Source organism: Carettochelys insculpta, chromosome 21 (assembly GCF_033958435.1).
Source record: "Carettochelys insculpta isolate YL-2023 chromosome 21, ASM3395843v1, whole genome shotgun sequence".
In the NCBI taxonomy this organism is placed as follows: Eukaryota; Metazoa; Chordata; order Testudines; family Carettochelyidae; genus Carettochelys; species Carettochelys insculpta.
The window spans coordinates 15,544,466-15,555,651 of NC_134157.1; the positions used below are offsets into that span (position 1 = coordinate 15,544,466).

Consider the following 11,186-nt stretch of genomic DNA (forward strand, 5'->3'; position numbering starts at 1 on the left):
TGTTCTGTTTCTCTGCAGTAGTTCCTAAGCTAAAATATGAGCTCAGGTTTAAGTAACAACTAAAAAAGTTGCATGGTTACCTCTTCTGGTTCTTGACCGGCTACCACAACAAGAGAATCAATAAAATATTGGCCTCCATATTCATATTTTTGCTCAACAGTATGAACTTACAAAGCTTGCTCTGAGAATTTGTTTTAGTTTATATTTTTAATTTTAGCTAACACAGTTTTTTTATTTAAATGTTTTCTTAGAGAATCATGAACCCAAATAACTGGACAGTGAAGAGGACTCTACATAGAAGGGAAGTTGTCCAAACAGAGCAAGATACAAAACTAAAATGAAAACCATAGAAAAGATTAATATTCAGTTTTGCTTATACTGCTGGAACAGAGCCAAGGACTTGATTTAAATATACATGTTTTATGTTGAAAAGGTTGCTTTAAAAAAAGGATGCTGTATTCTTTATTCTCCTATAAACATACTTGGGCACCCCAAGATGATGCATTACAGAAACTAATTCCATTCATACACTTAAACCTTTGAGTCATTTCTCTTACTTGACCACATTGCTCTGAGTTAGCTGATGGCTGTAGACCAGTCTCAGCTCAGACTGTATTATTATTAAGCCTGACACTTCAAGGATTCTCATGGTCAGCACCTTTACTGGCAAGTTGTGTTTTAAAATGTGAGTTGAGTTTATCCAGCCCTTGAGAAGAAAACCTATGGACACACTACATAACCCACTGAGGGTCTGCTACAGAAACAGAATTGCACAAGTTAAAAATAGAGAAAGATTCAGACCACTGAATCAAACCCTATACAAACAATACACAGAGGCCCCCAAAAGGGTGGGAATATAGAAGGATAACATTACACTTGACCCTTCCGAAGAAAAAGGGGTTTGGTGTAATTGGGTAGGGTGGCGGACAGCTGAGAAGTTATATTTAAACATTTCTAAAGAGATGCATATTTTTTTCCAAGGCATGTGGGCTTAATTTTGTCTGGGGAGGTAGAGGGGATATTAGCGCTTACAGAGAATTAGACATGGTATAGGTTAGCATACTTTGTATTTCAGTTTTCTAATTAACTGACAGAAATAGTATTCCTTCTTCCAGTGAATCACATTACTTCTTTAGTTTATCCATATTTTGTCTGTCACTTGCAGAATGGACAGTGAGGAAACATGAGGAAAAATATCCATTCGTATGCAGGAACAAAGCCAAGATTACATAAAGTAATAACTGCTGACCTTTCCAAACATGATCAAACAAGACTGCAGAGTGAGAGGAAAATCACTGCAAGTCCAAAGTTGGCAACTCAGTACTATATTTACAAGAGGTATTTCTTTCGCAACAAACTAAGCACGTTCCAATAACCCATGTTAACAGCGCTGCTAGAGTATAGCACTTTGCTCTCCCTTCTGTGACAGCTTTAATTCTGTTTTCAGCAGCCACGGCTGGACAGTCAAAGTGCAATTTTGCAGTCTATTTATAAACAAACAGTGTTACGGTCAAATGTTTCAAATTTAAACACTATCCTTTCACACAGTGTGTTGGACTCTGACTAAGAATTTGAACTGGGAATAACAGAAAGACTTCCTATGCAAGATCCTTAACAGAAGACTATTAAAATCAGCTTCAAATTCTCACTAGCAGTTTGTTTTCTAAGTATTTTCCAAAGGAGATGGGAGGGTCATGATTTTTACAAGTACCAGATCACAGGAGCAGAAAGAGCGTGCTAGACACCGGGAAAGAGACTGCATTTTATGAAGACAATTGATATATTACAGAAATTAAACACACAATCCTTTGTTCAAAAAACAAAAAACCTGCCACAACTAGCTCACTCCTTAATCTAGGTCTAGAGAATTAATGCCCTGGCTTTCCACTCTAACAGCTGCATTTAAATCATGAATAGATCACAAGTTGACTACTTTGTTGGTCTCAAACTTCCCTTTAAATGTGTCTACACCTGTAAGTTTGACAATTAAAACCTTCACCTGAGACATCCACATTTTTAATAGACATATTATACATCATGATTGATGTACACTGGCAGAACAGTTTCTTTCAAATTGCTTTCTTAGGAGAAACACTGTCTACAAGCATGAAGTCTGTTCCCTCCTTTCCCTGAGCATTATCTGAGATTATACAAAGGGTTAGCAAGCTAGATGCCTCAATTGTTTTTTGGGATACAGACTCTGCCAAACATCAGATGCTGGCAAATTCATTCCAGACGAGTAGTGAAGAAAAGTTATTACCACTTCACAGCTGTTTAGTTGCCTAAATGAAAAGATCTGTTGATATAAGTCTAGCTATCATCAAACTATTGCCAAGCAACACCTCTTTTGAGGCCCAGAGGACAAAAAAGAGGGATAACTTCCAGTCTACTCATTTATCCTACAGTGGCCTTGTCTCAACTGTCCTTCAGATCTCCATGCATTACTACCACAACAGGTACACTTAAACTACAGGCTTTCATTTAAAAAAAAACAAAAACAAAAAAACCCAAAAAACCTGTCTTCTATAAATGCTCAGAACAGGTTTAGATGATAGCAACAGCTTTTCACTAGTGCTCTTGCTATCATTAGACACATGAATCTATATTGGTGTTAGTGCAACCGTGGAAAATTAAGAAAAATGCCCATGTAGAGAAAGCAGATAGGTCTCTCAAGCACAAGGGCTACATCTACACTACAGAGATCTTTCCAAAGAAGTCCTTCCAGAAGTTCTATTTCAAAAGAACTTCTTTTAAAAGAGTGCATCCACACACAAAAAAAAAAAAGGATCAAAAGAGTGATCTGCTCTTCTGAAAGAAAGTCCACACAGCCCCCCAGCTCTTTTGAAAGAAAAGGCCCAGGATCGAAAAATCAGGCACCATGAACACCGCTCTTTCGAAATAAAGGGTCTGCAGAGCATCTACAAGTTTTCTTTCGAAAGAGGCTTTCAAAAGGGGGTGCTCTTCCTGAAACAGGGATCTTACAAAAGAGCCCCCTTATTTTGAAAATCTTTTGAAAGAACTCAATAGTGTACATGCAGCCAAGGTTCCATAACAATCATTGCGAGCAATGTACTTATTTTGCAGATGAACGAATGTCTCTAGGCTGCCAACCCATTTAAATGTAGTCTTCACAAAAGCTGACAAAGACAACAGTGATAGTAAAGAATGCGACAGTTCTATTAGAGATGTCGTTATCTAAAAGCTTATTGAATTTCTCTAGCCAATTAACATCTGGAATTATCTTGTGCCAGTAAGGCAGAATACTCCTAATGGACATGTCAGACAGTGGCCAGTGAATTGTACACTATCACTCTTTCTTCTTTTATACAAATACTAACAATCTCCACTGCTATTTGAAACTTTTTTTCAAAACATTCTACTTAAGTTTCAAATATATACTCTACAACATCTTACAATTACATCTGATATACTGCTGAGGTTAAATGAAAACAGCAAATACCACCATGCCTTGAACTAAAAACATCTAAGGCAAATTAAATACTTTTGCCAGCATAAGGTTTCAATTGAGTTATTTGTCAATATTGGTCTTAAGCTCTCAGTTCTGGCTCTCTGATTAACCTGGGCCTATAATGCTCACTGTAAGATGAACAAACTCCTATTTCAGCATCATTCTTCAGGTTGAACTTCTCTAGTTCGGTACTCTTGGGACGTACCTGGTGCTGAAAGAGATAATTTGTGAACCACAGGTCAATATTGCCTAGCAGCACTACCAACGCTTTCACTGCTTACTGGGCTTTTAGAAGACATTTGGGGTAATTCAGAGCTAAACAGCAGCACAGAACACTAACAGCCAGGACTGGTGGCCGTAAACAAACTTTATGGGACAACAGAAAACTTGGCTATATCTATGATAAATGGACATCTGGCTAACTAAAATCATGCCGGACAATGGACATTGCCAGATGAGAAAGGTTTGACATATTATAAACTGAGCTGCAACTAAATCCATATTGAATCCAATTTTGGGAAAGTATTTTACTTGCACAGGGAAGCAGTATGTTCCAATGGAGAAAGCACACGTCTGGAAGTCAACATGTAGGCCCATTCTAGCCAAAGACTTGCTGCATATAATTTTCTGAAAAAACACAAAAATCATGTGTATTGGCAATACAGATACTTGGCCAGCTGTGTAAAGCAATGAAAAATTCAGATGAATGTTATAGCTGTTTAAGTGCTTCGTATTATAGCCACTTAAAATTTGGAATATTGCCAGTAGCAAACCAGTAGCTCTCTATACAACCATGATACTAGAGTCCAGAACACAGTCACTCCCTTGATCCCCAACGACACTGTGCACCAGACCAACAGTAAACAAACTTCCTTAATTCCCAATTTGCATGCTCTGTGCCCTATCACGAACAGTAAATTCAGTGAGATACTGTCAATGCTTGGAGCTGTCAGGATCAAAATGGTGAATCAATAACTTTTCCTCCAGTTTATCACTAAGTATTTTAGCATCTAATGATTTTTACCCTTTGGGGTCTAATTTTAATATCCTCTGCAAGAAAAGTCAAGATGCTTTTGTTGGGTATTTAGAAAAAAAAACAAAAAAAGAGTTTAAGTGGTTACACAGAGATACACAAACATGCTCAATCCCACACTGAAAAATTACAGACAGTGATAGCAAATTATCTTAATCTTACATTCAAGGGCGTCCACAAAAGAGAATCTTACTAAATGAGTAAAGGAAGTAGGACCAAAGAATTAAGAGAAGGAAGGAAGGAAGAAGTCAGGAAACCTCAATGATGGAACCTATAAAAGAAGAGTTATTTTAAAAGGTGTAGTTTCCCACAAGGCTTTGTAAGACAAACCTCAGGGCTCATACTGCTCCACCTGACAAGTATTTTAGACAGATACCACAAGGTGCTGCTTAACCCATATTAAAAGGCATAAGGGGACCTAACGGTGGTATAATCATTCCTTTGATTAAGAACTCAAATTTATATGCAGTTGCTAGCCATCCTCAAGAGTCCTCAGATACACAGTCCTGAAAGGCTCAGTCTGTCTTTCATTTGAGACACAAGACTTCTGAGACAGCCTCTGTGTCACTATGGTGTCAACAGTATGTTAACAGTACCCAGTTGCACACTTATCAGGTAAGACAAGCATCATCATCATAAAGGTATTGCATGAAATAAGTGACCATGAAGAACAGTTACTGTTCAACTTCAACAAAGAAAAAAAGGAATGTTTGTCTAAAGAGGGAAACAGTCAACAGCTAACCAAAGCACAGACCACACACTATACAATACACCTGCTTTCCAATTGTCAAAGCTGCACTGTCTCAGGGTACTACTATGTTAATCTTTTCTCCCTGGTAGCAGACAGTAACAAGAAATGTCCTTCAATCACCTGTACCATTTCTTCTCAGCCCTAGCAACTATGATGTACTCATTTGTCTAGTTTTGAACACCACCACCAGACAGCTGGAATTACAAGTCGAAACGATAACTCTAGCATGTTGTGTGTGTCAGCCTGCATTGTAGTTGAATTAGCCACGGTTAACACATCACAGCATTACTGTAACTCTCCTCTGCCCTGTTCACTTTCAAATCCAACTGTAAGCTAACATTTTTAAACCCAGTTACTCTTTACAGAGTTAAAATCTTAGCTGCCCAGCCTATTTTCATCTACCTTCTTTGCAGAAAGCCATCCTCAGCAGAAAGAAGGAAAAAAAATCTAGGTTAAACAGACAAATCCTAGGACAGTAAGAGCAGAGTCCAGTTCAGTGTTTTTTATGTTTCTCTCTAAAAAACTGTGTTTTGTGCCAAGATACTACACTAACTGCTGCCCCACAAACACCTCCCAGAGTGGGAAAAAAGTTTAAAAAGCACATAAGGGAAATCTGAGGCCTGGTAGAGTTGATACTCTTTGGCCTTTTCACAGAAGCCATGGACTAATAAGCCATTACCAACCCAAAAAGAATTTTTTATTTTAGCTCTGTTTACAAGACTCAAAACAGATTACCAATGAAAGAAAACAAAATGATCCATTTTACTATATTATTTTTATTAGACAGTAAATACCTTATCAGATGCCTTCACTCGATGAACAGGCAAGTGGAGGGCTCTGCATTTCACAGAAATGTAAGGGCAGCTAGCCTCTCCTAAATCTAGGGAACAAACTTCTGTCAACAACAGCATGCTTCTCATGCGTTTACTGAACTGGGCTGCAATTCTGCTGCTCTTCAATATAGTGCAAGACAGATAAGCTTGGTCAGGTTAGACCAAGCATTTTAACTCCCACAGAATTGAACAAAAATACTTGGTACCTCACAAGCCACCCAGAGTAAGAAAGCACATAGTGCAGATGCACAAGGCAAATTGAAGGCAAACATTTGCCTTTCTAAATGCAGCTGTTCTGGTTCCAGTAATCCCACTCACTATACTAAACTAAATGACCTAGTTTGTGAACACTACATTGTAAGTTCCTTCCTAAGCCATTAAAATACCCTGTCAAAAAAAAATACACCTGACTGCTAGGTACCATATAAATCCCACAGTCCCCAAGGATACCATTAGAGGATGTTTTGTTTATTCATTTGACTTGCTGCCTTGTCTGATTGTTGAAGGCACATTTTCTTATTGTTTTGTATGGTAGAAGATTCCATTCCTGTAAAGACCAACATCAGTGATCAGATACTCCACTTGTAACATGGGGTAAGTAAGACCTTTGATAGCACAAGACAACTAGGGTTTGATAAAAGGAGACTCACTGATGCTGATCAGCATCCTACTAATCAGCATCAGTTCCAGATCACATATGTATGTTTCGATACAGAAATCACTACAGACATCAAAAGACTGTTTATAAAAGCAATACACCTCAGATTAAAACCCTTTAACAAAGAAAAAGAAGCCAATACAATCCTAACTTTATATTAAATACCTTGTCTAAAAGAGAATTAAGATTTTCTTTAACATTAAGTGATTGTACTTTGTTAACCACCATATTTTAGTGTGAACAACCAGGGAGGCCTACACCAATTCAAGACAACATTGATTAAAATGTTACAATACTAACTCTCTTTTATAAGGATTTTAATGATTTTAGTTTGCATTTAAACATTTCCCTAAAGTGTTTACCATGCAACATCAGACCTTTGTACTGTATTAGTTCACAACAGGAAATGAAACCAACTACAAAAAAAATTGTATTCTAACTTACCACAAAAAGTAAAACAAACGGCATAACATGTGAAAGATCTACCTTTGGCTCTTCGTTACTAACAGTATTTTAGACAGCTGGAAAACAACTAACTGGAAATATTTAATCTAATAGTGTCACTGGAACATCTCTTCCATTTTGAGATGCTTACAGTGACTGGTACAGAAAACAACTCCATAACACTGCATCTGATGAAGTGAGTCTGTGCTCACAAAAGCTCATGCTCAAAACTTTTCTGTCAGTCTATAAGGTGCCACAGGACCCTTTGTTGCTGTTACAGAGCCAGACTAACACGGCTACCCCTCCGATCCATAACAGTTGTCAGCCTGATCCTATTGCATACTGAAAACCTTTGGTTCTAGGATCTACTAAAAGGAACTCAGCAGATAATTACAAGGGTGTGAAGCGGTTTTGGACACTACAGCTGATCCCAAGTCTCCCCACTGATTTTTGTGGCTTCAGAGCCACATATTTCTTAAAGGCCTGTGTCTCTCCCTTGTTGACTTGTGTGCGAGATTCACACAACCGTAGATTCATAGGATTTGAAGGGACCTAGAGAAGTCATCTAGTTCAGTCCCTTGCACTCAGGGCAGAACTAAGAACTATACAGACCCATTAGAGAAAGACTGTCTAGACTGCTCTGCTTCCCCAGTACAGATTACAAACAAAGTAAACAAAGACACAACAAAAATAAATTGTCTCTGTAACCTTTTAAGTATCGTTCTTTCCCCTGTTATTCTGTTAACGTTACAAATAATTTTCAAGACAAGATGCTGTCTGGGTTTTAAAGCTAATGGTAACCAAACCATTTTTCCATTAACATGACAACAGCCATTCCACAAGAGAACGAGAAAACCCTTTATCCACAGGGAGAGAGAGACTTTTAAAAACTACTTCAAAATTAATTTAAGATGCCAGGCACCCCCCCTTGCAAATGAGTGTGAGCCTTTGGGGTAAGATCTGAAAATTGCCAGTCAGGCCTGCTTGATCTATAAATGCACCAGATAAATAAAAATAAAATAAAGAGAGAAACCATCTTAAAAAAGATGCCCAGAGGAGACGTGTCTGGGCAGAAACACACAGAAGAAGCTGCGGACAAAGACCAGATTTAACTCAGGGACACAAACAACAGAAGAGGGAAGAATTAACTGGGGGAACGCAAACAATGGGGGGGGAAGTTACCCAATACTCAACCCCTGACCTCGCTCTTCCCCTTCTAACAGCTTTTCTTCCCGCTTCCCCTGCCCCACCGACTCCCCCTTACCTCCCCTAATTTCAAGCATCTCCCACCCCTTTTCCTCCCACCAGCCACCCCTCCGCCTCACTCCTGACTCCTCCTCCAATCTAACCCCTCACCTCCTCTCTCCCCTCCCCCATGGCTCTGCGCCCTACCCCCTCATCATGCCAGCTACTCCCTCCCCATTTTTTTCTATCCCCTCCCCCTCCTCTCTCTCTCTCTCCCCTTCTCCCTCCTAGGTGGGGAGCGAGAGTACTCACCCCTCCTTTTCTACACCTCAGCTGTTTACCACTCGGGGCTGCAGTAGCCCACAGGGCGCCGCCATCTTGGCCCTGCCTCCCTCCTCCCCCCTCCAAGCTCAACCAATCAGCACTAGAATCCCTCCGCTGCGGAAGGTAGTGCTCAAGACCAGTCCCGCCTCCGCGATGCGGCACCGCCAGCCCCCGTTCCCACCCCAGCTATCTCCTCTGAGCGACCTTTGTCTCTCCAGTCCGATCCACTCTCTAGACTCGGGATGCCCAGCGCCGGCGTGGCGCGGAGGGATCCCAAGAGGAAGCGATGGGGTCCCACAGAGGTCTCGTGATGCTAGAGGGGGCCGCAAGAAGCGCCGGTTCAGGATCATGTGATCTCGTGGAGGGAGTGGGCGGGGCGAGGAGGGCTGGAAGATAAACAAGGCCTGATAGCTGTGGGGGTGAGGCAGAGTGCCTGCTGTATTGGGCATGGGTCTGCTGCAGCTTTGGGATGTCTGAGTGCTGAGTCAAGCCATAATCGCAGGGCCCAGGACGTACCTTGCTGACACAAAGCTGCGCACTGGACGGGCTACACAAAGTGGCACATGGTAGTGCTTTGTAGCAATGCAATGGGGAGGGGTCAGTAATGCCATGGTTGACACACAGCACACGGTGCAACATTCTATGGCCCCATGTGGGAGTCCACTGGTGTGTTGACATCTGCAATGCCATGCCCACTGGCACCACTGTAAATCTCTTGACATTGTTTTGCCAGGGTAACGTTAAGATGGTGATGCCACTGAAATCAGTGGCATTATTCTAGGTATAAACGTAAAGCAGTGTTGCTAGCTCTCATGATCTTATTACAAGTTTTGCAATATTTGTGGTTTTTGAAAACCTCCAGCTCCTGGAATCAATTGGCACTTGTCTCTCCTATGTAGGAAAAAGAAATTTCTAGACCTTGTGATTGCAGAGGAAAGCTTGAAAACATAAAGCAAGGGTCAGAAACCAAATAGTACATAAAAAGAGCCTCAGTATTATTTTTTTTTAACCTCTAGGTTTTTAACCACTCACGATTTGAGGGAAGAGGGACTGACAGGATTTGTGAGCGCTTAAGATTGGCAGTACTTTTGGGGGAAGTAATGATCAAACAAATGGTATATTTCCAAGTTTTATATGTAACATATCTATGCAAGTCCCATTTATCCACAAACATTCTACAGGTTGAAACTCTCTAGTCTGGCAACATCGTTTGGCATGATTTCAGTCATGTTCTGTTATTTAGCTCTAATTTACCCCTAAATGTCTTCTAAGAGCCCAGTAATCAGCGGAAATGTTGGTAATACTGGTAGAAAGCATTGACCTTCCCTGGCTCAGCAAATTCAAACACTAATCTATTGAAGCCCCATTTTTGTCCTTCTGTCTTATTTAAGCCATGGTGAATTTCATTTCTGGAAACTCCTGCAATTTTTTTAGCCATGTAATTCCTATGGAGCGCTGTAATTTTATATCTTATAAGCCGTGTCTACACTAGCCCTAAACTGCGAAATGGCCACGCAAACGGCCATTTCGAAGTTTACTAATGAAGCGCTGAAATGCATATTCAGCGCTTCATTAGCATGCGGGCGGCTGCGGCACTTCGAAATTGATGCGCCTGGCCGCTGCGCGTCTCGTCCCGACAGGGCTCCTTTTCGAAAGGACCCCGCCTACTTCGAAGTCCCCTTATTCCCTTCAGTTTGGGGTTAGTGTAGACGTAGCCATAATTGCAAATATACAAAATGATCTGTCCTTGAATCTATCAGCCAGAATGCTATTTCAAATTTACATTGCAATGAACAAACCCCTTACTAGCCCACAAAAATCACCTTACCTGCGAAAGTGTGCAGAAGGTATAAGAAAGTTTGCCAAAGGACACTATTGGAAACTGACATACAGCTATCAAAATACTTAGGTCTTTTATGCTATCAATTGCTGTGCAACACACTTTCAACCTGGCACACAAAAATGTGTTGCAGCACCACCATGTGTAAAATAATAGTACTGCATATCTGAAAAATAAACATCCTTACAATGCTGGCTCAGTTCCATGTTGATGTAACTCCCATGCCTTCAACAGAGTTACCCAGGAAGGACTTGAATTAGGGGTGCAAGGAGAGGCAGTCCATTAAAGCACTGCCTGAATACCAAACTCTGCCCTCTTGCGATACCAGAATGAGATCAGACTCGCAGTACATTGTGGAAATTTCAAAATATGATAGACACATTTAGTGGCAATGTACCCAGGGTCATGGAATGCTATTCAAATCTAAACCTTCATTTTTAAAAAAATTCTAGGTTCATGGTTGTGCAAAAAGGTGCAAACCCATGACCTGAGGGTAACTGATTTATGTTTATGTGAAATAATAAACTCAAGACAGTATAGAAGCATGTGCTGTTGTTGAATAGATCTTATCGGAAAACTCTGACATCAGTTATGCTTAAAATGTGATCTAGGTTTTACTTTTGAGTTAGCAAAACACATGCCCTTTATA

General features: G+C 40.4%; 1 protein-coding gene across 4 annotated transcripts in view; it reads right to left on the reverse strand.

The window, feature by feature from the left end:
• TSC1 (TSC complex subunit 1) overlaps positions 1-8,782 on the reverse strand; it is a 55,836-nt gene extending 47,054 nt beyond the window's left edge. Inside the window, exons 1-3 of one of the 4 annotated variants that reach the window (XM_075015834.1) lie at positions 8,686-8,721; positions 4,001-4,096; positions 3,599-3,680 (exon numbers count right to left, since the gene is read on the reverse strand). The gene's annotated coding sequence lies outside the window, so the exon portion shown is untranslated. Of the gene's footprint in view, positions 1-3,579; positions 3,681-4,000; positions 4,097-8,685 lie in introns of those variants that run through there. The other 3 variants (XM_075015836.1, XM_075015835.1, XM_075015833.1) reach the window with 3 other exon arrangements.
• Between the last annotated feature and the right edge of the window lie 2,404 nt (positions 8,783-11,186).